At 42.1% G+C, this 27,135-nt stretch overlaps 1 protein-coding gene across 2 annotated transcripts in view; it reads left to right on the top strand.

Annotated features, from left to right (window-relative positions):
* The first annotated feature begins 54 nt into the window (after positions 1 to 54).
* CD109 (CD109 molecule) overlaps positions 55 to 27,135 on the top strand; it is a 226,592-nt gene continuing 199,511 nt past the window's right edge. For both annotated transcript variants that reach the window (XM_062186366.1, XM_062186367.1), the window contains exon 1: positions 55 to 243. The gene's annotated coding sequence lies outside the window, so the exon portion shown is untranslated. The remainder of the gene's footprint in view (positions 244 to 27,135) is intronic.

A 27,135-nucleotide genomic window follows, 5' to 3' on the forward strand; every position in this document is an offset into this window, starting at 1 on the left:
GGGGCGGGGGCTCCGGAGCGGTGGGCAGTGGTCGGCGTCTGCGCCGGCGGGGCTGCCGGGTTCTTGGGACCGGCTGCCTCCGTGGCGCCCCCTTGTGAAGCGCAAGGGCCCGCCCTCCGGAAGAATGAGACAGTTTCGGTGGAACTCCGGGTGTGTGTTTGACGCCCAGCTGTCGGGAGAAAATTGCCATGACTGTTAACAACCTTTGTGCGATCCACCCTGCCACAGCATATCGTCCCCAAGGTAGCTTCTAAGGTGGAAAAACAGAAAATGGGGCTATGTGGAGTCCTAGGATATTCCCGAATTTGTGGGTAAAAATAATCCCGTGTAGGCAGTCTCGCGCGGCTCGATCTGTGGAATCCTCTGCTGTCTGAGAGGCTCTGGATCTCTGAGTCTCTCGCGGACAGGTTCTGCTGGGGTTAGCGGCTCTTGAGAAAGAGGAACTAGGAAAATGTTACCAGGCTGTCTGGGCAGGCAGATCTGGTAGGCCGTGGTGGGTTAAACAGTGGTTTTCTGTGGAGATGGACGAAAACATGACACGTGGACAGGGAAACTCAAGGTCAATGTTTTGGGAAAACAGGTAAGAGGTTAGGGAAGTTCACGTAGGAACCAAGGGGAAGGACGTTTACCCAGAAAGCGGGATGAGAATTCCTGAAGGCATGCCTAGGATTTCCAGATCAGTGGGTGCTGGGAAAGTTTTCCATCTAAAACGGCAAATCAAGTCTTGTTTCTGAGTTACTGAAATTACCACGTAGATTTTAAATTCTCTGAGGGGTGCAGAGAAATGCCACTCAAACCCGAGTGTGCATATAATCATCTGGTGGATCTCTTAAAAGGTATGTTCAGGTCCAGCAGGTCTGGGGCGATGGTTTATTTTGTGTTAACCTGGAGGATGCTTTTGGAAGAGGTTAACATTCAGATAGGTAAAGTTTAGATGAGACTGGTTACCCTCCGCGATGTGGGTGGGCCTCAGTAGTTGAAGACCTGTTCAGATCTAAAAGAGCAGCCCCCACGTCTCTGATAGACTTCTCCAGCTTTTGCCTTCCGACTGCACCTGAAGCCTGTGGGACAATACTGTATGAGCCAATACCTTATTCTCTCTTTGTCTCCGGTTAGTGCCACTTCTCTGAAAACTCTAGTACATCTGGGATGGGCCAGAGATTCTGTATTGCTAACAAGCTGTCAGGTGACCACACTTTGAATTGCACAGTCACAGAGGACTTGGACCAGGAAATAAAGACTTGTCAAGTCCAACGCACTGGAAGTTTTCAAATCAGCGGAGGTTCTTTTAATTAAAAACAAAACAAAACAAAACAAAAAACTCATTTTAGAAGTTTTAGATTTATGAAGTTGCAAAGACAGTAGAGGGAGTTCTCCGTACTCCTTGGTTAGTTTGAAAGGTTAAGATCTCATTTTTGGGGCCAGCTCTGCCATGTAGCAGGTAAGGCTGAAGAAGCCAGGAGCCAGGTGCTTCTTCCAGGTTTCGCATGTGGGTGGCAAGGTCCCAAGCAACTGGGCCATGTGCTATTGCTTCTCCTAAGCCATTAGCAGGGAGCTGGATTGGAAGTGGAGCAGCCGGGACTTACTGGCTGCCCAAATGGGATGCTGGTGTCACAGGCAACAGCTTTACCTGCTGTGTCACAACACTGGCCCCAACTTAGTACCTGTTAATCAGGCTTTTTCCATCTTTCCCTTCACCCTACTCTCACCACCATTATATCTTAAATTTTATGAGATCAATTTTTAAAACTCCACATAAGAGAGATCACGTGATACTTGTTTTTCTTTGCCTGACTTATTGTATGTAATATAGTGAACTCCTTGTCACAAATGCCATAGTTTTCTTATCATTAAACTGGGGTTAGGATTTTTTTAGGGAAGATCGTAGAAGTAAAACGTGTAGTTCCACAGGAATGTGCTGTCAATATAACTTATCACTGATGATTATCATTGGTAGATGTTAAGTGTTATCACATGCCTGATACAGTGTGTGTCAAGTTTTTCTACTGTAAAGTTACTCTTTTTTCCCCTGTTTCCCTACTTTTCTTTTTAGCAGGAAGGCAGTGTATATAGCCTACACTTGAGAGATGAGGAGATATGCCCCTCTACTTTGAGGGGCAGAATTCTTTTGTGTAGAGGATTTGTCTGTGTCCCACATTTGTTTATTCAGTCATGTATTATTTATTTTATACTTTGGTTATGATCCAACTCTGCATTATTACTTTTGTTGTTCAAATTGGTGATTGGGAGGTCCTTCAGTTGTCTCTTATGTCTCTTTTACATGCTTCCATTGTTGTGTTTTTTTGGGCAGTACCTTACTTTCTGATACAATAAGATATTCGAGGCTTTTTTTGTGTCTTCTTTGCCATTTCGCCTAGGCGGATGATAGAAGCCAAGAGTTGGGCATGGTGTACACTGTTTCCTACTGGGGTGTCGCTGACTCTAGGCCCAGAGGAGGTACTATTGTTTTTGTTTATTTCCTTCCCAAGACTATTTTTTTGAAAAGTAAGATGATACTTTTTTCTTCTTTATCTGTAGCATTTACTGCCTATTTGCACACTACTGTAGAAGATTGTTATGAATGTGATTTATTTATTTTTTGGCTGGTAATTCCTTCCTTTATTGACACTTTAGACTATTATATTCCAATAGAATCTATATATGTAGTTTTAAATTTTGTAGTAGTCCTATTAAAAAAGTAAAAACCAGTTATTTTATAATTATGTATCACTTAACTCAATGAATCAAAAGTTACTAAGTCAGCCTCTAGTCTATATGAAATTATTTGTGAGATATGCTCTTTTTTGGTACTAAATCTTTGAAATTAGGTGTGTATTTTATACTTATAGCATGTATCCATAATCATTATGCTGGGAAGATTGGAATAAAGAAAGGATAATTTTATAGGACCACACTTCCAGTCCAGCTCACTGCTGATGCACCTGGAGGGCAGTGGAGGATGGCCCAGTGTGTGGGCCTCTGCACCCATAGAGGAGGCCAGGAGGGGCCTCCTGACTCCTGGCTTTGGCCTGGCCCAGTGCCAGCCATTGCGGCCATTTGGGAAATAAACTAGTGGATGGAAGATCTCTCTCTCTCCCTCTCTCTCTCTCTTTCTCCACCTCTCTCCCTGTAACTCTGCCTTTCAAATAAATTAAATAAATCTTAAAAATATCATTTTCCCTTGTAATATTGTAACTTTTACGAGTATTAATAGAAATATTTATGCAGAAAATGCATTATGTAAAGGAGAAACATTAAAACAGTACCCACATGCCAGCTTACCTATGTCAGTGATCCAAGGCAAATGATTTAAGGTGGCATGCTAAAATACCTAAAAAAATGTTTTTGATAGGAAATATTCCATTAAATCTAAGATTTCTCTCCACTCCAACTTGATTCCCCTTGCAAATCATCTTCATGGACTTTATTGTTATTCCTCCAAAATGTGGAGAGATAATGATTCCGTTATCCCCTTAAAAAAAAAAAAAGCTTCAGTGGTAGCTGATTGGCTAGATCTTTACAATTTGTAATTTTGTGTCCCATTAATAGAAATTCTGACTGTGTACCCCATATGTAGTATTTCATTATAAATCCCTCTCTCACTCACACTTGCACTGTCAATAGTCAAAAGTACAAAGGATGAGAAAAGATAGACATTAATCGGTGATCTGATTTTTCCCTGGATCATTTTGCATATGCTCTTGGGTGAATGCACTCCACATTGGAGTCTAGCAGGTTAAATTTAAGTTCTTTGATATAGCCAGCACTGTAGCATAGAAGGTTAAGCCTCTGCTTGCAGTGCCAGCATCTTGTTTGGGCACGGGTTTGAGACCCTACTCTTCCATTTCTAATCCAGTTCCCTGCTAACACGCCTGGGAAAAGTAGAGGAAGACAGCCCAAGTATTTGAGCCCCTGTTCCCACATGGAGACTTGGAAGAAGCTCCTGGGTCTTGGCTTTGGCCTGGCATAGCCCAGCCATTGTGGCCTTTTGGGGAGTAAATGAGCAGATGGAAGATCTCTTTCTCTCTCTCTCCGTATTTCTGCCTTTCAATAAATAAATAAATAAATAAAACCCTAAAAAGAAATTCTTTGATATGGATCACAAGCCCTTACAAACTGGCCCCAGGTTACATTTCCAGTCTCTCACCATTCCTGCCACCTGCTGTATACTTTATTCATTGTTCATATTGAACATTATACATCTGATTTTTTTGCTTTTATTGTTCCCCCAACATGTTTGTTTATTTTGTGTATGGTGAGTTTTTATTTGTTGAGGCTAAAATGTCTCCTTTTATTTTATGATTCTTCTGGAATCTCTACTCTGTGCTCTAATACATAAAATGCATATTTTTGTTAAAGCACATTGAATTAGGGTTACTTATGACAGTTGGATAGTGTGTGGATTATTTTTTGACAGCAAGAACTTTGACTTATCTCTGGATACACAACAAGTTTTTGTGGAGTATACTGTGTTCAAAGCACTGTCCTGGTTGCTAAAAGAGTATACAAGATGTGTAAACATGATTTCTGCCTTCAAGGAACTGAGAAGTGAAATTTAACTTGAAGAAAATACTTCTTAATATCATTCAAAGGAAATACTCGATTATGAAGATCAGGGGATATGTTTTATTTCTGTTTTCTACTGAGCAAGTGTTATATGATTAATGTGCTCCAGAGGAAGAATGATATTTTTAGGAAGAAGTTTGAAAAAAGGATAGTCTGAACATACGTTTCCATATCCCATTTCTTCTTCTTCTTTTTCTTTAATTTAAAGATTTTATGTATTTATTTGAGAGGCAGAGACAGAGAGAAATGTCTTTCATTTGCTGGTTCACTCCCCAAATGGCTGCAATGGCTGGAACTGGGCCGATCCGAAGCCAGGAGCCAGGAGCTTCTTCTGGGTCTCCCACATGAGTGCAGGGGCCCAAGCATTTGGGCTATCTTCCACTGCTTTCCTAGGCTATAGACAGAGGGCTGGATCTGAACTGGAGCAGGTGGGACTCGAAATGGTGCCCATATGGGATGCCAGCACTCGCTTAGCCTACTATGCCACAGAGCTGGCGTCTTTATCCCATTTCTTCTAAGCAGTTCTAGTGTTAGGTGTCCTTAGGAAGTGACCAAAATATAAGCAAAGTAAGATAGGTAAATGTATATAGTCTTCTGTCATGTTTGTATGATAGAAGATGTTCATTGTTTTCACAGGAGAGATTGAGTTTTCTCAGTGCTTTACGACTTAGCAGTTGGGCAATTCTTCTGACACAGATGTCTTGTTCCAACCATTTTAAAGAGGGGATCTAGGAGACAGTGTGGCATTGTGGGTTTAGCTGCCTATAGACACCAGTTTGAGTCTCAGCTCCACTTCTTCTTGTTCTTTTTTTTTTTTTTTTTAAGATTTTATTTATTTATTTGAGAGGTAGAGTTACAGACAGTGACAGGGGAGACAGAGAGAAAGGTCTTTCTTCTGTTGGTTCACTCCCCAGATGGCTGCAATGTCCAGAGCTGTGCCGATCCTAAGCCAGGAGCCAGGAGCTTCTTCCCAGTTTTCCACGTGGGTGCAGGGGCCCAACCACTTGGGCCATCCCCTACTGCTTTCCCAGGCTGCAGCAGAGTTGGATGGGAAGAGGGGCAGTTGGGACTAGAACTGGTACCCATATGGGTGCCAGTGCCACAGGCGAAGGATTAACCTACTGCACCAAGGCACTGGCCCTGCTCCTCCACTTCTGATGCAGCTCTCTGCTAGTGTACCTGGGAAAGCGATGGAAGATGGCACATGTGCTTGGACCCTCGCTACTCATGTTGGAGAACTGGCCCTTTGAGGAGTAAACCAGCAGATGGAAGATCTCTCTTTATCTCTCTCTCCCTTTCAGATAAATACATTTTTTTTTTTTTAAAGACGGGCCACTAGTAGATGGCAATTGAGGGAATAATTTACCCAATGTCAGCGAGAGTCACTCTTTTTTTTTTTAAATTTTTTTTATTTTTTAGACAGGCAGAGTGGACAGTGAGAGAGAGACAGAGAGAAAGGTCTTCCTTTTGCTGTTGGTTCACCCTCCAATGGCCGCCGTGGCTGGTGCACCGCACTGATCCGAAGGCAGGAGCCAGGTGCTTCTCCTGGTCTCCCATGGGGTGCAGGGCCCAAGCACTTGGGCCATTCTCCACTGCACTCCCTGGCCACAGCAGAGAGCTGGCCTGGAAGAGGGGCAACTGGGACAGAATCCGGTGCCCCGACCGGGACTAGAACCCGGTGTGCTGGCGCCGCAAGGATTAGCCTAGTGAGCCGCGGCGCCGGCCAAGAGTCACTCTTACAATTCTGATTTCTTGCCTTTCCTGGTATTCAAGTCCTATAATGGTGCTTCTTCATACTTCCCTTAATTTTATACACCTTGTATGTCACCTTTGCATCTTAAAACTTTTGAGCATAATTGCACTTAGACCTGTCAGTTACTGATTACAAATTTTATAGCATTTCCCTTGTCAATTTCCTTTCCCTGAATAGCTGAAAAACTAGCCATGTTAAACAAAATAAAAAAAGACATGAGTAGGGTTGTTTCTGTGAAAAACCTGAAAGAGACTACTATCTAAAATTGAAACACACTGAAAAAGATAAGAAGATATGTCTCTTCAACTGTTTTTCTCCTCAGCTTCAGGGAGTTTAAATTTTGCAAATGTCATAAAATATCAGTGAAACATAGCAAATCAATGTAGAAAATCACAACAGAAGTACAAAAACAAAACAACCTTAAAATGAGCTGAAAGTGCATGTGAAGCAACTTAAACTTGAATGACTCAGGCAGATTAGAAGATTATGGCTCTGCTGTCTTCTAAGAAATATGCAGAACCACAGTGCTTAGCCCTCTCTGGTAACTGTTTTTGTTCAGAATTCTTTGCACATTGACATTAATATTTTCTGACTAATTACAGACCCAGTAGCTCAGAAACAGTTTGTTGCTATTTTATAAGAGGAAAGAAAACATGAAATCAATGAATTAAAAAATGATATTGAAGTGTAATTGCTATTGCTATACAGAACTGTACAAATTTATTGTGTACAATTTGATGAATTTAGACAATGCCTGTACTCATGACCTCATCACCAATTTCAAGGTCATAGACATGTGCTATTCTTTCCAGAAATTTCCTTGTGATTCTTTTCTTTTTTGCTTGTCTTTTTGTTGTGATAACCCTTAACACGAGATCTACCCTCTTAACTTATTTATTTACGAGGCAGATGGAGAGAGGGAAAGAGGGAGACAGATAGGGAGAGTGAGAGAGAGATACACAGAGAAAGAGTTCACATCTGCTGGTTCACTCCCCAAATGCCTACAATAGCTGGAGCAAGGCTGGGACTGAACCCAGGAGCTGGGAACTTAATCCAGAACTCCCACATGGATTACAGAAACCCAATTACTAGAGCCATTACTGCTCCTTCCAGGGCCTGCTGCAGAGAACTGGGGTCAGACTGGAGGGCAGGCATGGAACCCAGGCACTCTGATGTGGGACAATGGTGTCTTAACCAGTATCTGAACTGCTAGGCTAAACATCTATCTCCACCCTTTAAACTTTTTAAATGAACAGTATTATTTACAGTCCACTATTATTAACTAAGCAGATCTCTAGAATGTATTCATCTTGCATAACTGAAATTTTTACTAATTGAATTAACTTTCCACTTTACTCTTCCTGCAACCCCTGGCAACTTCCTTTCTAGTCTCTGCTTCTGTGACGCTTTGGAAGGTGCCGCATGTAACTGGAATTGTGTGGTATTTGTTCTTCTGAGATGGGATTATTTCACTAAGCATGCTATCCTCCAATCTCAGCCAGGTTATTCATTTTTTTTAAGATTTATTTTATTTATTTGAAAGACAGAGTTACAGAGAGAGATTGAGATACAGAGAGAGAGAGAGGTCTGGTTCACTCCCCAAATTGGCACAATGGCTGGAGTTGAGCTGATCTGAAGCCAGGAGCTAGGAGCTTCTTCTGGGTCTTTCACATAGGTATAGGGGCCCAAGGTTTTGGGCCGTCCTCTGCTGCTTTCCTAGATGCATTAGTGGGGACACTGGTGTTGCAGGTGACAGCTTAACCCACTGCACCACAACGCTGGGCCCAGGTAATTCTAATTTTGATATTCTGAGGAAACTCTATGTTGCTTCACATACGGACTGCATCATTTTATCTTCTCATCAACAGTGTTCAACAGTGTTCCTTTTCTTCACATTCTTGTCGCTTTTGTCTTTTTGATTACAGCCATTTTATCAGATATGAATGACATCTCATTTTAAATTATTTATTATTTGTTTATTTGACATACACACACACACACACACACGGAGGGAGGGAAAGATAGAGATATTTGTTTGCTTGTTCATTCACCAAATGCATGCAGTGGTTGGAACTGGGCTGCAATAGAAGCTGGTAGCCAGGAATTCAATCTAGGTCTCTGATGTGGGTGGCAGGAGCCCAATCACTTGAGCTGTCACTGCTGCCTCCCGGGATCTGTATGAGCAGGAAGCTGGAGTCAGGAGCCAGAGTTGACAATCAAGCCAGGCACTGATGTGGGACATGGACGTCTTAACAATAAGGCCAAATGCTTGCCCTACATTTTGGTTTTGATTTATATTTCTCTGATGATTAGTGATGTTGAGTACCTTTTTGTATACCTGTTGGCCATTTATATGCCTTCTTTAGAGAAAAGTCTATTTGTATCCTTTGCTCATTTAAACATTGGCTTTTTTGTTTTCTTGCTACTGAATTGTCTTTTCCTTGTATTATTTTGTGTATTAGCCCCAGATGCATGATTCGTAGCTGTTTTCTCCCACTCTCTAGATGGTCTCCTTGGTGATTGCTTCCTTTGCAGTGCAGAAGCTTTTTAGTCTGATGCAGTCCTACTTGTTTACTTTTGTTTATTTTGCCTGTGCTCTTGGTGTTATGTAAAAGAAATAATTGCCAAGACCAGTGTCCAGAGGCTTTTCTCCTGTGTTTCTTCTAGAAGTTTTACAGCCCTAATGTCCTGAGCTTTCAGTGCCCTACTGTGTGGAAGAGCTGAGCCGGATGGCTCTATGAACTGGGGAGAAGGTGCACAGCCTTGAGACTTCTCCCCCAGGAGGTGCACATCCACTGAACAGATTTGAAAGACTTAGAATTTCTAACAGGGTCATTTGGTAAGTCTGTCTCTGCTGGAACTGCTTCTTACATCAATGGAATTTTTTTTTTTTTTTTTGACAGGCAGAGTGGACAGTGAGAGAGAGAGACAGAGAGAAAGGTCTTCCTTTGCCGTTGGTTCACCCTCTAATGGCCGCCGCGGTAGCGCGCTGCGGCCGGCGCACCGCGCTGATCCGATGGCAGGAGCCAGGTGCTTCTCCTGGTCTCCCATGGGGTGCAGGGCCCAAGAACTTGGGCCATCCTCCACTGCACTCCCTGGCCACAGCAGAGAGCTGGCCTGGAAGAGGGGCAACCGGGACAGGATCGGTGCCCCGACCGGGACTAGAACCCGGTGTGCCGGCGCCGCAAGGCGGAGGATTAGCCTGTTGAGCCACGGTGCCGGCCAATCAATGGAATTTTGATACTAGAAAGTGTTATGATAACCTGCCCATTAAAACAGCTGTAACTATTTTTCTGACAGATGAACTTTTACATTTTTATGTAAATCCAATACAATTTGAAATGAAATATGAAGATTTGTTTGTGGAGAAGTTATGGTTAATCTTTTCAAAAGGATAGTTGAATTTAATTTTTTTTTTTTTTTTTTTTGGACAGGCAGAGTGGACAGTGAGAGAGAGACAGAGAGAAAGGTCTTCCTTTTGCCGTTGGTTCACCCTCCAATGGCCACCGCGGCTGGCATGCTGATCTGAAGCCAGGAGCCAGGTGCTTATCCTGGTCTCCCATGGGGTGCAGGGCCCAAGGACTTGGGCCATCCTCCACTGCACTCCCTGGCCACAGCAGAGAGCTGGCCTGGAAGAGGGGCAACCGGGACAGGATCGGTGCCCTGACCGGGACTAGAACCTGGTGTGCCGGTGCCACAAGGCGGAGGATTAGCCTAGTGAGCCGCGGCGCCGGCCTGAATTTAATTTTTAAGCATTCTTTTAGTAGGGACCATTTATAGTCATTTTCCTCTTGTAGTAATTTAAGTAAAAAGAGAAATCAAGTGATGTTTAGGCTATCTTTCTAATTGAATTCCTCGGGAATAAAACATCAGTGTTATAAATCACTAGTTATAATGCTAATAAATCAATATTAAAGTTCAATCATTGATATTTTTAAAAATTCTGTCAGAGGAGGTCAAATCTGCTTTCCCAGGCATAGCAGAGAGCTAGATTGGAAGTAGAGCAGCCGGGACTTGAACTGGCACCCATATGGGATGCAGGCACTTCAGGCCAGGGCTTTAACCCACTACACCACAGTGCCACCCCCCCCCCCCCATTTATTTTTGATAACTTCAGTTGTGTTCCAGAAGTTACTGTTTTCGTTGCCATCATTTTATGATTACTTAGGCACAGGAATGAATAAATCAAATGTTTAAGCAAGTTAACACTTTGATACTTGTATAAAGCTTGGAAGGGATTTTTATTGATAGCTTGAATTGTGTCATCGAATCATTGTTTCCACTGTTGACATTTTCTGATTACTTAGGCCTGGGAATGTATAAATTGTATGCTATGAGGAAATCTTAATGAAATTATGCTGTCTTTGTGTTATATTAACATTATAACCTGAAATTTGAAAAGGAATTCCAATTATTACTTAGTTAAAACCTAGTCTTCCCTATGCTTTCCTTGCTGTGAACAGGTGGTTTGATTCTGTTTCTTATACCTTATAGTCATGAGAAAAAGAGATCAACCTAATCCTTTAAAAGTGTTTCACAGCACATGCCTTAAAAATATTTCCATTATGAAACAAAATATGCATAGAGGATATAGAATAATAAAATATTGAGTATTCAATGTTGGTGATTACTAGTTCATCCATTTTGTCAAATTGATTTTATATGTTTCCCATTCTATCAACTTGGGCCTCCCTATTCTGCACCTCCTGTACAACCAAGGGACTACTGTAAAAACAATTTCCAAATATTAAATAGATTTCAAGTGGGGATAATGATGCTTGGGTGGGTGTAGTGGTTCATCAGTTAAACAGCCACTTGGGATGCCTGCATTCCATATCAGAGTGCCTTTTCTTTTCTTTTTTTAAGATTTATTTTATTTATTTGAAAGAGTTACAGAGAGAGGTAGAGACAGAGAGACAGGTCTTCTATCCACTAGTTCACGCCCTAGATGGCCGCAACGGCCAGAGCTGCACTGATCTAAAGCCAGGAGCCAGGAGCCAGCAGCTTCTTCTGGGCCTCCCATGAGGGTGCAGGGGCCCAAGGACTTGGGCTGTCTGCCACTGCTTTCCCAGGCCATAGCAGAGAGCTGGATCGGAAGAGGAGCAGCTGGGACTTGAACCGGCGCTCATATCGGATGCTGGCGCTTCAGGCCAGGGCTTTAACCTGCTGCAGCACAGCGCCAGCCCCCAGAGAGCCTTTCAAGTACTGGCTACTTTGCTTCCAATCTAACTCCCTGCTAATGTGTCTGGGAAGCAACGGTTGATGGTTCAAATACTGGAATTCCTGCTACCCATATGGGAGACCAGAATGGAGTTTCTGGTTCCTGGCTTTTGTCTGGCCCAGCCCTGGCTGTTGTGGGCATTTGGGAAATGAACTAGCTTATGGAAGATCTCTCTCTTTCTCTGCTTTCAAATAAATCAAAATAAATAAATCCTAAAAAAAAAAAGAACCCACAATGTTTCAATTATATCGGACAAATGATACAGCTCATTAATATCATCTATTACTCATCCATACTTAAATTTCTCCAATTGTATTAAAGGTGGCCTTTTACAGTTGGATTATTAGAATTAGTATCCCCAATAGGTTCAATTGAAATTGGTTGATATGTTGCTAAGTCTCTATTTTTAAATTAATATACTTTATATCTTAGAACACTTTTGGATATATTAGAAAAAATGGAACTGAAAAGAGTTCCCATGTGTTCCTCTTTTTCCTCTTACCCCTCCATCTAGTTTCTTCTGTTACATTTATTTGAAAGGCAGAGTTACAGAGAGGGAGAGAGAGAGAGAGGGAGAGAGAGATCTTCTACCTGTTGGTTCACTCTTCAAATGTCCGCAACAGCCAGGGCTGGGCCAGGCAAAAGCCAGAAACCAGAAACTCTATCCTGGTCTCCCACGTGGGTGGCGGGAACTCCAGTACCTAAGCCATCCTCTGCTGCTTTGGAGGCATGTTAGTAGGGAGCTGGATCCAAGGTGGAGAATCCAGGACTAGAACCTGCATCCATATGGGATGCCGGTGGTGAAAGCAATGGCTTTACCTGTTACACCACAATGCCAGACTAATCTTCTATTATTTTTTAAAAAATGCATCATTTTAAAATTTATTTATGTGGTTTATTTATTTGAGAGTCAGGGAAAGAGAAAGAGAGAGGAGATCCCATTTGCTGGTTCACTCCCCAGAAGCACACAACAGCTGAGGCTGGGCCAAGCCAAAGGCAAGATTCAGGAACTCAATCCCAGTCTCCCAAGTGGGTGGCAGGGACATGACTTCTGAGCCATTACCTGCTGCCTCCAAGGGTGTTTGTTAACAAGAAGCCGAAGGAGTGGAGCCATGATTGAACTCAGGCACTCTGATATGGGATGTAAATGTCCCAACCTGTAGCTTAATTGTCAGGCTAAATGCCTACCACCAGTTTCCTTATTAGTAACACCTTATGTTGGTGCATTGGTGTGGTTCCTTTGTAAAATCGGTATTATTACGTTATTATTAATATGTTATTTTAAAAATTACTATTGGATTTGTTAGTTTAAAATTCATTATTTCTGTGGTATTTCATTACATTGATGGGATTTTTTTAAAAAAAGATTTATTCATTTATTTGAAAGGCAGAGTTACAGAGAGGCAGAGGCAAGGGGAGAGAGAGAGGTTTTCTATCTGCTGGTTCACTCCTCAAATGGTCACAATGGCTGGAGCTGAAGCCAGGAGCCTGGAGCTTCTTCTGGGTCTCCCACGTGGGTGCAGGGGCCCAAAGACTTGGGCCATCTTCTGTTTTCCCGAGCCATAGCAGAGAGATGGATTGGAAGTGGAGCAGCTGAGACTCAAACCGTCGCCCATATGAGATGCTGGCACTGCAGGTAGTTGCTTTACCCACTACGTCACAGTGCCAGCCCCTATTAATACAGTATTATTAACTGAAGTCCATAGTTTACGTTAGAGTTTATTCTTTGTGTTGTATAGTTCTCTGGGTTTTGATAAATGCATAATACTATGTATCAACCATTACAATATCATTCAGTCTTTCTGCTTTGAATTCCCTCATGTTCCGTGATTTATTTCCATCTAGTGTTCCCCAACTCCTGCCAACCACTGATTTTTAACTGTCTCCTTAGTTTTACCTTTTCCAGAATGTCTTAATATTGAGATTATACAATATGTAGATTTTTCAGAAAGACTTCTTTGACTTTAGCTTTAGCCTTTAAGATTCTCTTTTGTGTCATTTTATTGCTTGACAATTCATTTCTTTTTATTGCTGACTACTGTTTGTCATATAGATATACCACAGTTTGTTACACCATTACAAGAAGAAGAGAAAAAAAAAAGGTTTTTTTTGAGACATGTTTGGATTCCTAAACAGGTCTCCACATATGCAGCATGCTAGCTGAATGTCTTTTGGCATAATTGTTACACATTTGCTATGGATAGCACACAGGTTGATGTCTTCAAAAAGACTAAGCAGATAGGTGTCATTTGCCTCCTGCAAAGCACCAGTAGCTGTGCTCTGGAAGCACAGGTTTGTTTTGAAGTCCTGAGTGATTTCTTACACCAGTTGCCGGCAGGGGAGTTTGTGACTCAGAAGCTCAGTGGACTTCTAATTCTTATTTTCACAGAGTGCTACAGTACCAGGCCTGGAACAGTGTGGTTTCTTCACCCGTCCAGGAGAGGGTGCACTCTTGCAAGTGGCTTTCGTAGGTAGTTGCTTGCTGGTAGTGTTATCTTCAGTCACTTCATGAGAAGTGTGCTTTGTCGAGCCATGCAATGAAGACCGCCTTAGGTACCCTGCTTCTCCTTCAGCTGGAGCTCGTTGAGGGAGAGGTGGTGCTGGTGTTAGAGTGAAGGGCGCTTGGTGGTGGCTGTGAACACCAATTTCTCTTGGTAGATAGAACTTTTTAAAAAAAAAGTACAGAATCTACTACTTTGTGGCCTACTATTCTTTTAATTCCTGTGTCTTAAATTCCAGTATAAAACCAATTGTCTGTGTTGATTATGTATAAACTGATTCATATAATAGACTGAAAGTTTAGAAGCACACTTTCTGTATTTTTAACAAACATCTTGTTTATTAAAACAATGCAGATAGTGGAACCTATAAAATATAATGCTGTTGTTGTTAATAGATTCCCCATGTCATATATATTTTTGAGATTGTCAGCTTTTTATCAAGAAGTCTAGTATATCTGTGGAAACTGTCCATTATATAGGCAAATTGGCTGGTGCTGCCCAGAATTCACTGTGGTTCATAAGCGGTCTCTTAAATGATTTCTCTGTCACAAACAATGGAGGTGATTCATTTTGCTGTTTCCTGACAAAGGTTGATGTACATTATTTAATTTGTTAACAATTTGGACACTGAAAATTCAAAAGGGATATAAAAACAGTATCAAAATATCTCCAGAACATGGGTACACAAGGGAACTTCAAAAAGTTCATGGAAAAATGGAATGGAAAGCTAAAAATGTAAATTATATTTCTCATCATAAGTTCCATCAAGTTCAAGATACATTTATATTATGAGATCATCCATTTAGTCCATCCCCAAAGAGTGGGGGGTCCTGGGAATTGAACTGTCAATTCTGTCATCACTATGGTATTAACCGTAGGAAAATGGGCACCCTTTAAACATTTCTTGAGATTAGAAGAGGTCAGAAGGAGTCAAATCAAGATTGTAAGATAGATGCCTAGTGATTTCCCACAGGAATTCTCCAAAATTGCTCTTGTTTAGTGAGAGGAATGAGCCAGAGTATTGTAGTGGTGAAGGAAGACTCTCTGGGGGAAGTTTTCCTGGGTGTTTGGTTAACTTTCTCAAACACTCTCATAATAAAGAAATGTCATTCTCTGGTCCTCTAGAAAGTCAATAAACAAAATGTCTGAACATCCCCCAGATCTAATGCCATGACCTTTGTTCTTGACTGGTCTGCTTTTACTTTGACCGAAACATTTCCACGCCTTGGTAGCCTGTGCTTTGATTAATGCTTTGTCTTTAGAATCTTACTGGTAGAGCCACATTTAAGCTCCTGTTAATAATTCTTTAAAGAAATCCTACAGAACCTTGATCTTTCCTATTTAAAATTTCCATTTGGAAGCTTTGCTATTGTCTGTAGCTGATCTGGGCACAACAATCTTGCCACCTATAGAGTAGAAGGTTTGCTCCACTTAATTTGTTCAGTCAGAATTGTGCAAGCTGAAACAAATGAGATATCTGTGTTTCTGGTTATTGTTTCTGCTGTGATTGTCTGTCCTCTTCAACTGGGGCACAAATACAGTTTATTATCTGGATGGTCTGTTGCTGCAGGTTTCATCGTCAGTGTTGTCTCTTCCTTTCTTCAAACTAACACTTACCCTTTGGTGAGCTGCTGACTTCTTTCGGGGCATTGCCCCCACCAATTTTTCATAAAGTATCGATGATTTCATCATTCTTCTACAAGAGCTTCAGGATGAATTTGATGTTTGTTCTTGCTTCAATACTAGCAGAATTTGTGTTGTTCTTATTGAGACTCTTTTTAACGGATGTCTTATTCTTAGTGCCTCAAAGTAAATTCTGTTCAGAAAAGTTATAACAACTACATATCAGTTTATTTTGGTGCAAAAAATTGAAATCCATGCATAGTTTTTTTTATAATATGCATTTTCCATGAATTCTGTGAAGACCCCTTATGTTTTGGAGTAAGTGACCTAGTCCTAGTTTCAGGTACTGCAAAAATAGTCTCCAAAATGTATATCAAAAGTTGTTATTAGGCTAGGTGGTTTTTGTCTTAAGGTTGAAGTTGGCACTGAGTTGAGATAATCTTTGTATTTTACTGAGGAAAATTAAAATACTTTAATTCACAGTGACATCTATGATAATGAATATAGGGCCATTTACAATTAGAGTGCTAATCCTGAAGTCCCTGTGATCTCTTTTTTATGTCTTCAACTTTCTGTATACCTGAGCCAACCATCTAACTGTTGTATAGGCTGCAGTTATTAATGATCTGTTTCTCTGAGGTTTAAGCAAGTGCCATTAAACACTTAACTCAGGTAGACTCCTAATTATATAACAAGTGTAAGAATTATATATTTTGGTAATTGGGAATATGCCTTCCTAAGCATTTTTTTTCAATAACTGTGTTTTTGTTTTCACATTGTTCTCTTGTCTGAATGTTTGTGTTTTATCCCCGATTAAAATGTTGAGACCTAATTGTCAATGTGATGGCATTAGGAGAAGGGGCCTCTCAGAGATGATTAGGCCACAAGGGCAGAACTCTCATTAATAGGATTAGTGTCATTATAAAAGGGCCCCAGAGAGCTAGCTACCTTGCCCCTTCTACTGTGTGAGGACAGAGTGAAAAGAAACTGTCTTTATATATGTGCTGCCGAAGTGAGCACAAGAAACTGTCTTTGAACCAAGAAAGAGTCCCCTACCAGGCACCAAGTCTGCCAGAAACTTGGTCTTGGACTTTCCAGTTTCTAGAACTGTGAGAAATAAACTTCTCTGTCTATAGAGAACCCAATCTATGCTTTTTTTTTGTTGTTGTTATAGGAGCCAAATGGGCATATTGTAACAGGAATGTCTACTCTTCTCTTCCCGTTGATTTTATGCAGTAAGCATGACCAGGGGGCACAGACAAGCATGAGGCTGGGCTTAAATAAGATGCAAGCTGTGACCCCAGTAACATGTTGCATCAACTTCTGTGACCACTAGATGTCAGGCTGATGCAGAATGGCAGCTGGTGGGGAAGCTCTGGGCACTGTTCTATGTCTGACTTCTTTGGGTCTTGGCATAATGATGAGCATTGCATAGGCTTTTCTTGGATTCAGAATGTAAGGTCTGCATGAATTTGTTTGTCACCTTATGTACCTAAAATGCCAATTACTATTCTTCCTCATGTCTGCTTTAAGATCTTCTGTGGCATAGCAGATAAAGCCACTGCCTGCAGAACTGGCATCCTGTATGGGCTCTGGTTTTGAAGCTGTTTTGCTGCGGGGTGGGTGGGTGGGCGCTGTGGTGTAGCAGGTTAAGCCGCTGCCTGTTGTGCCGGCATCCCATATGGACACCAGTTCGAGTCCTGGCTGCTCCACTTCCAATCCAGCTCTCTACTATGGCCTGGGAAAGCAGTCGAAGATGGCACAAGTCCTTAGGGACCCTGCACCTGTGTGGGAAACCCAGAGGAAGCTCTTGGCTCCTGGCTCCTGGCTTTGGATCAGCACAGCTCCAGCCATTGCGGCCAATTGGGGAGTGAACCAGCAGATAGAAGACCTTTCTCTCTCTCTGTCTCTCCTTCTCTCTCTGTGTAACACTGACTTTCAAATAAATAAATATTTAAAAAAAAACTGTTTTGCTTACCAATATTTCTTAAGTTAATAAGCTGTGTGGGTTCTTGCCATGAATTCAGAAACGAATTCTGAATACTGGCTCAAATATACCAGACAGCATGGTAAGTTTTCTTAAGCTTTTTATTTAGTGAGAGAAATGCATAGGGGAGTGAGCTGCGCAGATCCGAAGCCAAGAATCAGGAGCTTTTTCAAGGTCACCCACGTGGGTGTGGGGCCCCAAAGACCTGGAACATCTTCCACTGCTTTCCCAGGCCACCCCAGAGAGCTGGATTGGAAGTGGAACATCCAGGAGTTGAGCTGGCATCCATATGAGATGCCGGCACTGCAGAACAGAGCTTTAATCCGCTGTGCCACAGCGCCAGCTCCTGGAGGGTTTGCTTCCTAAAATGCAAGTGAAACCCTTTGTAAGATATTTTTAAAAATTTATTTTTAAGGAATACAGATTTCATAAGTACAACTTTAGGAATATAGTTATTCTTCCTACCATATCAGCCCTCCCATCCACACTCCCACCCCTCCTCCCCCTCCCTCTTCCCTTGCCGGTCCCATTCTCCATTAAGATTCATTTTCAGGCTGGCGCCGCGGCTCAATAGGCTAATCATCCGCCTAGTGGCGCTGGCACACCGGGTTCTAGTCCCAGTCGGGGCTCCGGATTCTGTCCTGGTTGCTCCTCTTCCAGTCCAGCTCTCTGCTATGGCCCGGGAGTACAGTGGAGGATGGCCCAAGTGCTTGGGCCCTGCACCCGCATGGGAGACCAGGAGAAGCACCTGGCTCCTGGCTTCAGATCAGCACGCCAGCCGCGGTGGCCATTGGAGGGTGAACCAACGGCAAAAGGAAGACCTTTCTCTTTGTCTCTCTCTCTCACTGTCCACTCTGTCTGTCAAAAAAAAAAAAATTCATTTTCAATTAACTTTGTATATAGACTTTCATAAGCTATTAAGGGCTAAAAATGTGCACCATTTATGGATACTTTTCTAATAAATAATTTGCCTTTCATAGCTTTCTAATACACAGAAACGACTATCTACTTACTAATGTTTCTGAAGGACAAATGAAACATATAGTTGTTTTAATAATATTATATGTTCTTCCAGCATTTATTCCTGTCCACTTACTCCCTCTGTGTCTCTGGGTCCTGATTTACAAAACAGACCTCAAGTATTTGTTGCCCTGCACAACACTGAGGAGTGGAATGATAGCCAAATGTGGTTACAGGCCCAACAGGTTTACTATACTTTAAGGCTTAGAAATCAGGAATCTGTGGCTGGCACTGTGGCGCAACAGGTTAAAACCCTGGCCTTAACGCGCCGGCATCCCATATGGCCACTGGTTCTAATCCCGGCAGCTCCTCTTCCAATCCAGCTCTCTGCTGTGGCCTGGGAAAGCAGTGGAGGATGGCCAAGTCCTTGGGCCCCTGCACCCACTTAGGAAACCCAGAAGAGGCTCCTGGCTCCTGGCTTTGGATTGGTGCAGCTCTGGCCATTGCGGCCAATTGAGGAGTGGACCAGCGGATGGAAGACCTCTCTCTCTGTCTCTACCTCTTTCTGTAACTCTGTCTTTCAAATAAATAAATTAATCTTTAAAAAAAAAAAAGAAATCAGGAATCTCTCTCCAAAACATTTGTAGCATTGAATTACAATCTACCTGCTACATCATTTTGAGTCCTGGCTGCTCCACTTCTTATCCAGTTCCCTGCTAATGTGCCAGGGAAAGCAGCAGAAGATGGCTCAAGTGCTTGGGCCTCTGCACCCATGTGGGAGACCTGGAAGAAACTCCTGGCTCCTGGCTTCAGCCTGGCCCAGTCCCAGCCATTGAGACCATTTTAACTAGTTGATGGAAGATCTTTCTCTCTGTCTCTCCTTCTTTCTCTGCAACTCTGCCTCTCAAATAAATAAATAAATCTTAAAAAAAGAGATTTGTTGTATATACTAACATTATCTTTCTTTGTGCAATAGAACCTCAGAACTTCTTACTCCTAAGTATAATTTGTTAACCATTAATCAACCTTGTGCCATCCCTCTCTCTTTCCCTCTTCAACCCTGATCACCACCAATCTGCTTTTTAAAAAGATTTTAAATATTTATTTGAGAGGTAGAGTTACAGACAGAGAGAGGGAGAGACAAAGAAAAATGTTTTCCATCCACTGATTCACTCCTCAAATGGCCGCAATGGCAAGAGCTGAGCCAATCTGAAGCTAGGAGCTGGGAATTTCTTCCAGATCTCCCACATGGGTGCAGGGGCCCAAGGTCTTGGACTATCCTCCACTGCTTTCCCAGGCCACAAGCAGAGAGCTGGGTCAGAAGAGGAGCAAGCCGGGACTCTAACTGGCATCTATATGGGATGACAGAACTGCAGGCAGAGGCTTAGCCTTCTATGCCATAACACCAGCCCCCACCATTTTACTTTTAACATCTTTTTAGACTCCACATATGTGGAGTGAGATCATGTGGTACTTATCTTTCTGTGCATGGTTTATTTAACTTAACATTCATCCATGTTGTGGCAAATGACAAGATTTTATCCTTTTTTGTGACTGAGTAATATTCCATTGTGTATATGCACCATATTTTCTTTATCTATTTATCAGTAGATGATCACTTAGGTTGTTTCTATTTCTTGACTACTGTGAGTAGTGCTGCAATAAGCATGGAAATATAGATGTCTCTTTAGCTTCCCTTTTTTTTTTTTTAAAAAAAAGATTTATTTGAAATTTAAAAGTGGAATTACAGAGGCAGAAGGAGACAGAGTTATCCTCCATCTGTTGGTTCACACTCTAAACAGCTGTAACGACCAGGGCTGGTTCAGGCCAAAGCCAGTAGCCCTGATCATCCACTGGGTCTCCCCACATGGGTGTAGGGCCCAAGCACTTGGGCCATCCTCTGCTGCTTTCCCAGGAACACTAGCAGGGAGCTGGATTGGAAGTGGAGCAGCCAGGACTCGAACTGACACCCACATTGGATGCTGGTGCTGCAAGCTGTGGCCTTAATCAGCTGTGTTATAGCGCCAGTCCCTACTTTATTTTCTAAACTCAACTGCTGGTTTAGGATGGCTACTCCAGCTCCAGCCATCATGTCTTTATTCCACCAATAAGAAAGCGGTAAAGGAAAAAGCAATGCTTCTTCCCTTTGGGGACATTTCATGAAGGACTGATACATTATTTTCACTAACAATTCCTTGGCCAGAACATGGCTGCAGTTAGTTGCAAATATGACTGGGAAATGTAATTAAGTCTGGATGTTCATGTTTTTAGTTAAACATTCCCCTAATATATAGAAGAAAGGAGGAAAATATATTAAGGAACCACCAGAACACTGCTACAGATGACAATGCAAATCAGTAGAAGAAAGTTTTTTAATTTAACACATGTGTTGAGAGCATGAATTAGATAGCGTCCTCATGCAGTACATAAAAAAAAAAAAATCTTAGATGGATTAAAAACCTAACTGTGAAAAGTAAAACTTTAAGACTATTGAAGAAAATATAGAGGAATACCTTTATGACTGTAATAGGAACAATTTCTTTTAACAGAAGACACATAAAGCAGAAGTCATTAGGTAAAGTGGTAAATTTGCTTATGTCATAATTTAAAAATTGTCCAAAAAAGGACAGGATAAAGTTTTTTTTTTTTTTAAAGATTTATTTATTTACTTGAAACTTGGAGTTACACACAGAGAGAAGCCAAGGTAGAGACAGAGGCAGAGAGAGAGAGAGGTCTTCTATCTGCTGGTTCACTCCTCATTTGGCTGCAATGGCCTGAACTGCGCCAATCCGAAGCCAGGAGCCAGGAGCCTCCTCTGGGTCTCCCACATGTGTGCAGGGGCCCAAAGGCTTGGGCCATCTTCTATTGCTTTCTCAGGCCATAGCAGAGAGCTGGATTGGAAGTGGAGCAGCCAGGACTCAAACTGGTACCCATATGGGATGCTGGCACTGCAGGCAGCGGCTTTACCTGCTATGCCACAGCGCCGGCCCCAAGGATAAAGTTTTTTTTTTTTTTTTTTAAAGATTTATACTGAGAGAGAGAGTGGGGAGAAAGCTAGAAAGAGAGAGAGAGAGAGGAAGAATCAATCTTCCATCCCCTGGTTCACTCCCCAGATGGCTGCAAAGGCTAGGGCTGGACCAGTGTGAAGCCAGGAGTTTCATCTGAGTCTCCCACTTGAGTGGCATCTACTGGGCCATCTTCTGCTGCTTTTCCCAGACCATTAACAGGGTGTTATATTGGAAGTGGAGCAGCTGGGCCAGAAACCGGTGCCCATATGGGACAGCAGAGTCTCAGGTGGAGACTTCACCCACTACGCCACAACACCAGCACTCAGGATATTTTTTTTTAGTGGTTTATGTGCTGGCCAAACTTAATGAAGAGAAATAATGAAGAGAGTACACCTGACAGACCAAGCAGGCATCTCAGTAAAGAACTGAGAGCCACGATAAATTTTATATTAAGATAGCATTTTGGAATCTAGAACATAAAAAGTTCCTACAAATCCCTAAGAAACAGACTACCTAACACAAACTGGGCCAAAGATCTCATATGATAACTCATAGGAGATGGAAAAGAATGGCAATTGCTACAAGAAAATGCATCTTTTTTTTTTTTTTGCAGCAATAATGAAGTCTTTTATTGCAATATCTTTTCAAACTTCATTGAAAATTTCCCAGAGGTCTTGGTTAATATTATAAACAACACTTTGTGAATTTCAAAACTACTCAATAACAAATAAAAGCAATTAACAGAGCCATTTAAGCTGGCAATAATTATCACATAAGCACAAAATTGTTTAATTAGATTGTTAGAACTCTAGCTGTCACTCATTATTATTATTTTTATGTTTGCCATAAATTTTTTTTCTTTTTTTTTTCTTTGAGAACAAGTTTATCTGTTAACTTTCATAATACAACTTTTTGAGGACAGAGGTCCTGCATGGTAAGTTAGTGACTCCTGTTAATTTACATATGACATCAGTGATCACCGAAGGCTCTTGACATGAGTTGCCTAGGCTGTGGAAGCTTTTTGAATCCACAAACTCCGTCAGTATTTAGACAAGGCCATAAGCCTTGGATATTCTCTCCTCCCTTCGAGAAAAGCACATCCTTCTTTGATGAACACTTGACGAATTCTTTTCATGAGGTCTCACCACCAAGGTCAATGTACTCCATCTTACTTGCCAAAGTACTAACTGGGAGAATGTATACCAAATTATGACGATGGTTGCTCCCAGAAGGACCATACCAAGTGTCCAGTAAAAGAGGAAGATGACTGGAAGTGGGCATAAAGGGGAATCCAGCTTCAAGTTAAAAAAAAAAAATGAAGGAACAAACCTAAACCACAAAACCCTCTCAGTAGGACATTTGTCAAATTTGTTTGCATGCCCTTAAATCCTACATGCCACCTGAATCAATGTGCTCTGGATGTTTTCCCAGGCTAATGCTCAGGAATTCTTGACAAAATACCTGATAGTTCCCAAACAATGACTTGGGCCTAGCTAATTATTAAAAAATTTAAAGAACAAAAAGGTAGTGTACAAATCATAAATTGTTTCAAAATAGGAAATGGTGTCTTCATTAACATTGGATTTACTATTGTATCTAAAATGAAAATACTTAAGATTAGTTGGGTGGTGGTGGTGATGGTGATGGTGGGGGAGGGGGTGGCAGGTTTGAGCATGCATTAGCACCTGTGAAAGTGAGGAGCTGATAACAGCAACTGTGTGGCTTCAGGGCTGAGCTGAGTGCAGCCAATGGAGCAGAAGCTGAAATAAAGCAATGCACAAGTGAGAACAGCCTCAGGGTGAGTCTCCAGGTGGGGTCTGAAGGCAAAGTCAATCAAGCCAGGATGGGAGCGATAACATCAGAAAGGATCTAAAAGAGTATATTTAGCTGTTGAATGTCATGTGAAATTTAAGCGAATCACCACTTTTTAGGATAACTTTTAGAGAAAAGCTCACTTCTAAAAGTTTCAACAGCTTATTGTTAAAATATTACTTGACCCTACCTACCTTAGAGTAATTAAAAATACTTTAATATTTGATCAAGCAGGAAAGGCAGCATTTTATATTTCAACAGCAGCGACATTAGAGAAACCAAATAAGAAAATGACATGATAAAGGGTTTTCAATAGTGTTTTTGGTGAACCAAGTTGTATGTGGACGTGTTTAGACAGTGTTCTTTTATAAGAGCATAAGACTATATACAGGGGTGTTGTGGCATAGTGGGTAAAACTGCTGCTTGTAACGCTAGTATCCCATATGGGCACCTGTTGGAGTCTCAGTTGCTCCTCTTCCAATCCAGCTCCCTGCTGATGGCCTGGGAAAACAGTGGAAGATGGCCCAAGTGCTCCGGCCTCTGCACCCACATGGGAGACCCAGAAGATTTCCTGGCTCCAGGTTTCAGATCGGCCCAGTTCTGGTCGTTGTGGCCATTTGGGGAGTGAACCAGCAGATGGAAGATCTTCTCTCTCTTTCTCTTCTTCTCTCCCTCTTTCTCTGTAACTCTGTCTTTCAAATAAATAAATAAATAATTCTTAAAAAAAAAAAGCTATATGCAGTAGAAAAACTGAGTCTGAGACTTGGAGGCAGGTAATCCAGGAGTGAAGTTGAGGAACACAAACCTGGGAACCTGAGTAGATTTTATTTTTTATTTCAAACCATTTTTTTTTTATTTTGCACACTGTTTTCTGTATAGTCATATAGTTTTCATTCTTTTAAAAAATATTTATTTATTTTATTTGAAAGAGTTACAGAGAGGAAGAGGCAGAAGCAGAGAGAGAAAGAGAAATCTACCATCTGCTGGTTAACTTCCTAAATGGCCACAACAGCCATGGCTGGGCCAAGTTGAAACCAGGAGCCAGGAGCTTCATCTGGGTTTCCCATGTGGTTGGCAGGGTCCCAAACACTTGGGCCATCTTCTGCTGCTTTCCCAGGCACCCTAGCAGGGAGTTGGATCAGAAGTGGAGCAGCTGGGACTCAAATGGGTGCCCATATAGGATGCTGATGCTTCAGGCAGTGACTTTACCCACTACGCCTTAGTGCCAGCCCCATCTTTCATTCTTTATATAATTCCTTTCCTCAAAACTCTGTAATTTGCTAAAAGTTCAGTGAGAAAACACATTTTAGCACAAAGAAGTAGATATGATCTAATAACAATGATGCTGTGACTAAAATATGACAGTAGATGGGTGTGCCAGACTCAAAAGATAAAATATTTAAGGATGAGTAGAGTAATTGCCCTGATGCTATGAAGGCTTACCCTTGGTAGAAATCCTTGACCTCAAAGGTATGTTATACGTTTTTTTTTTTTTTAAGATTTATTTTTTATTTATTTGAAAGGTAGAGTTACAGAAAAAGGAGAGACACGCACAGAGAGAGATCTTCCATCCACTGGTCCACTCCCCAAATGTCCACAATGACTGGGGCTAGGCCAGGCAGAAGCCAGGAGCCAGGAGCTTCATCCAGGTCTCCCATATGGATAGCAGGGGTCCAAGCACTTGGGCTATCTTCTGCTGCTTTCCCAGGCCATTAGTGGGGAATTGGGTTGGAAGTGTAGCAGCGAGGACATGAACAGGCACCCACATGGGATGCCACCTTTGCAGGCAGAGGCGTAACCTGCTATGCCACAATGCCAGGCCCGGGTATGTTGTATTTTATGGGAATAGACAGAGTATGAAGGATTAGCTTTCGTATCTGGTCAAGAAGTGAAAGGCAAGTGGCTGCTGAGAGCTTGGAGACAATGTAGTTTCACCAGGCAGCTGGCTCAGCTTGCCCAAGCGGAGAGTAACAAATGGGAAAGTCTGGCACTATCTCAGGAGTTCTGTCCCACGAGATGGGTTGATGGAGAAGGGGGCATTTGGAGCAATCCAGGACTGCATAAACTGCTTATTATTATTATTTTTTAAGATTTTAGTTATTTATTTGAAAGAGTTACACAGAGAGAGGAGAGGAAGAGAGAGAGTGAAAGGTCTTCCATCTGCTGGTTCACTCCCCAACTGGCCGCAATGGCTGAAGTTGTGCTGATCCGAAGCCAGGAGCCAGGAGCCAGGAGCTTCTCCTGAGTCTCCCTTGTGGGTTCAGGGGCCCGAGAACTTAGGCTATCTTCTACTGCTTTCCCAGGCTGTAGCAGAGAGCTGGATTGGAAGTGGAGCAGCTGGGACTTGAACTTGTGCCCATATGAGATGCCGGCACTGCAGGGGGTGGCTTTACTCACTACGCCACAGTGCCAGCCCCATAAACTGCTTATTTGTTCACCCCGAGCCCAATGCTTTCTCTCTGTTTCCATTCTTCCCTCGTTGAGTGATTTTCGTCCTTCTGAGGTACAGAGCATAATGTTTGTGTCCTGGGCAGGATAAGTGAAAGAACCAAAGCCTAAGGCTTCCTTGAGGTCTTGTCTCTATTCAGGAGAGAAAGGTTTTTTTGTGCTAGCTTTTTTGTTTCTTTGTCCAGAATCATGCCATGTGGCCACACCTATCTGAATCGAGTCTAGGAAGTTGCTTGTTTTAGCTTCCCTGCCTCACTGGCAAAGGAACACTCCCAAGAGGCAGGGAGTGGTTAGCTTCTCAGTAGCCAGTCTGCAATGTGCCTTTTAAAGGCAAACTGATGGTTACATAGAAGGTGTTCAAAAATCAAACGTGAACAATAAAAAGTAAGGAGATGCCAAGAAGCTAAAATGTGGCCAACAGAGCACAGCAAAAGTATTAGGTCAAGGTGACAATTAACTTTTGTTGCATGGAAAATGCTGGCTTTGTGTAAAAATTTTTTAATTTAATTTAGTTTATGATCTCTAACTTGAGAGTAGGGAAGGATTTATTTTTTATTTTTTATTCTTTGGACAGGCAGAGCTAGACAGTGAGAGAGAGAGAGACAGAGAGAAAGGTCTTTCTTTTTTCCGTTGGTTCACCCCCCCAAATGGCCGCTATGGCCGGCACGAACTGCGCCGATCCGAAGCCAGGAGCCAGGTGCTTCCTCCTGTCTCCCATGCGGGTGCAGGGCCCAAGCACTTGGACCATCCTCCACTGAGGGAAGGATTTTTTTAAAAAAAGATTTATTTATTTAAAAGGCAGAGTTATAGAGAGGCAGAGGCAGAGAGAGAGAGAGAGAGAGAGAGATATCTATCTTTCATCCACTGGTTCACTCCCCAAATGGCCACAATAGCTGGAGATGGGCAGATCCAAAGTCAGGAAACTGGAGCTTCTTCTGGGTCTCTCACCTGAGTGCAGGGGCCCAATGACTTGGGCCATTTTCTTTCTTTTTTTTTTTTTAATTTTTTTTAACTTTTATTTAATGAATATAAATTTCCAGTGTACAGCTTATGGATTACAATGGCTTCCCCCCCCCATAACTTCCCTCCCACCCGCAACCCTCCCCTCTCCTGTTCCCTCTCCCCTTCCATTTGCATCAAGATTCATTTTCAATTCTCTTTATATACAGAAGATCAATTTAGTATAAAGATTTCAACAGTTTGCACCCACATAGAAACACAAAGTGAAACATACTGTTTGAGTACTAGTTATAGCA

The sequence above is a fragment of the Lepus europaeus genome, chromosome 3 (assembly GCF_033115175.1).
Source record: "Lepus europaeus isolate LE1 chromosome 3, mLepTim1.pri, whole genome shotgun sequence".
In the NCBI taxonomy this organism is placed as follows: domain Eukaryota; kingdom Metazoa; phylum Chordata; class Mammalia; order Lagomorpha; family Leporidae; genus Lepus; species Lepus europaeus.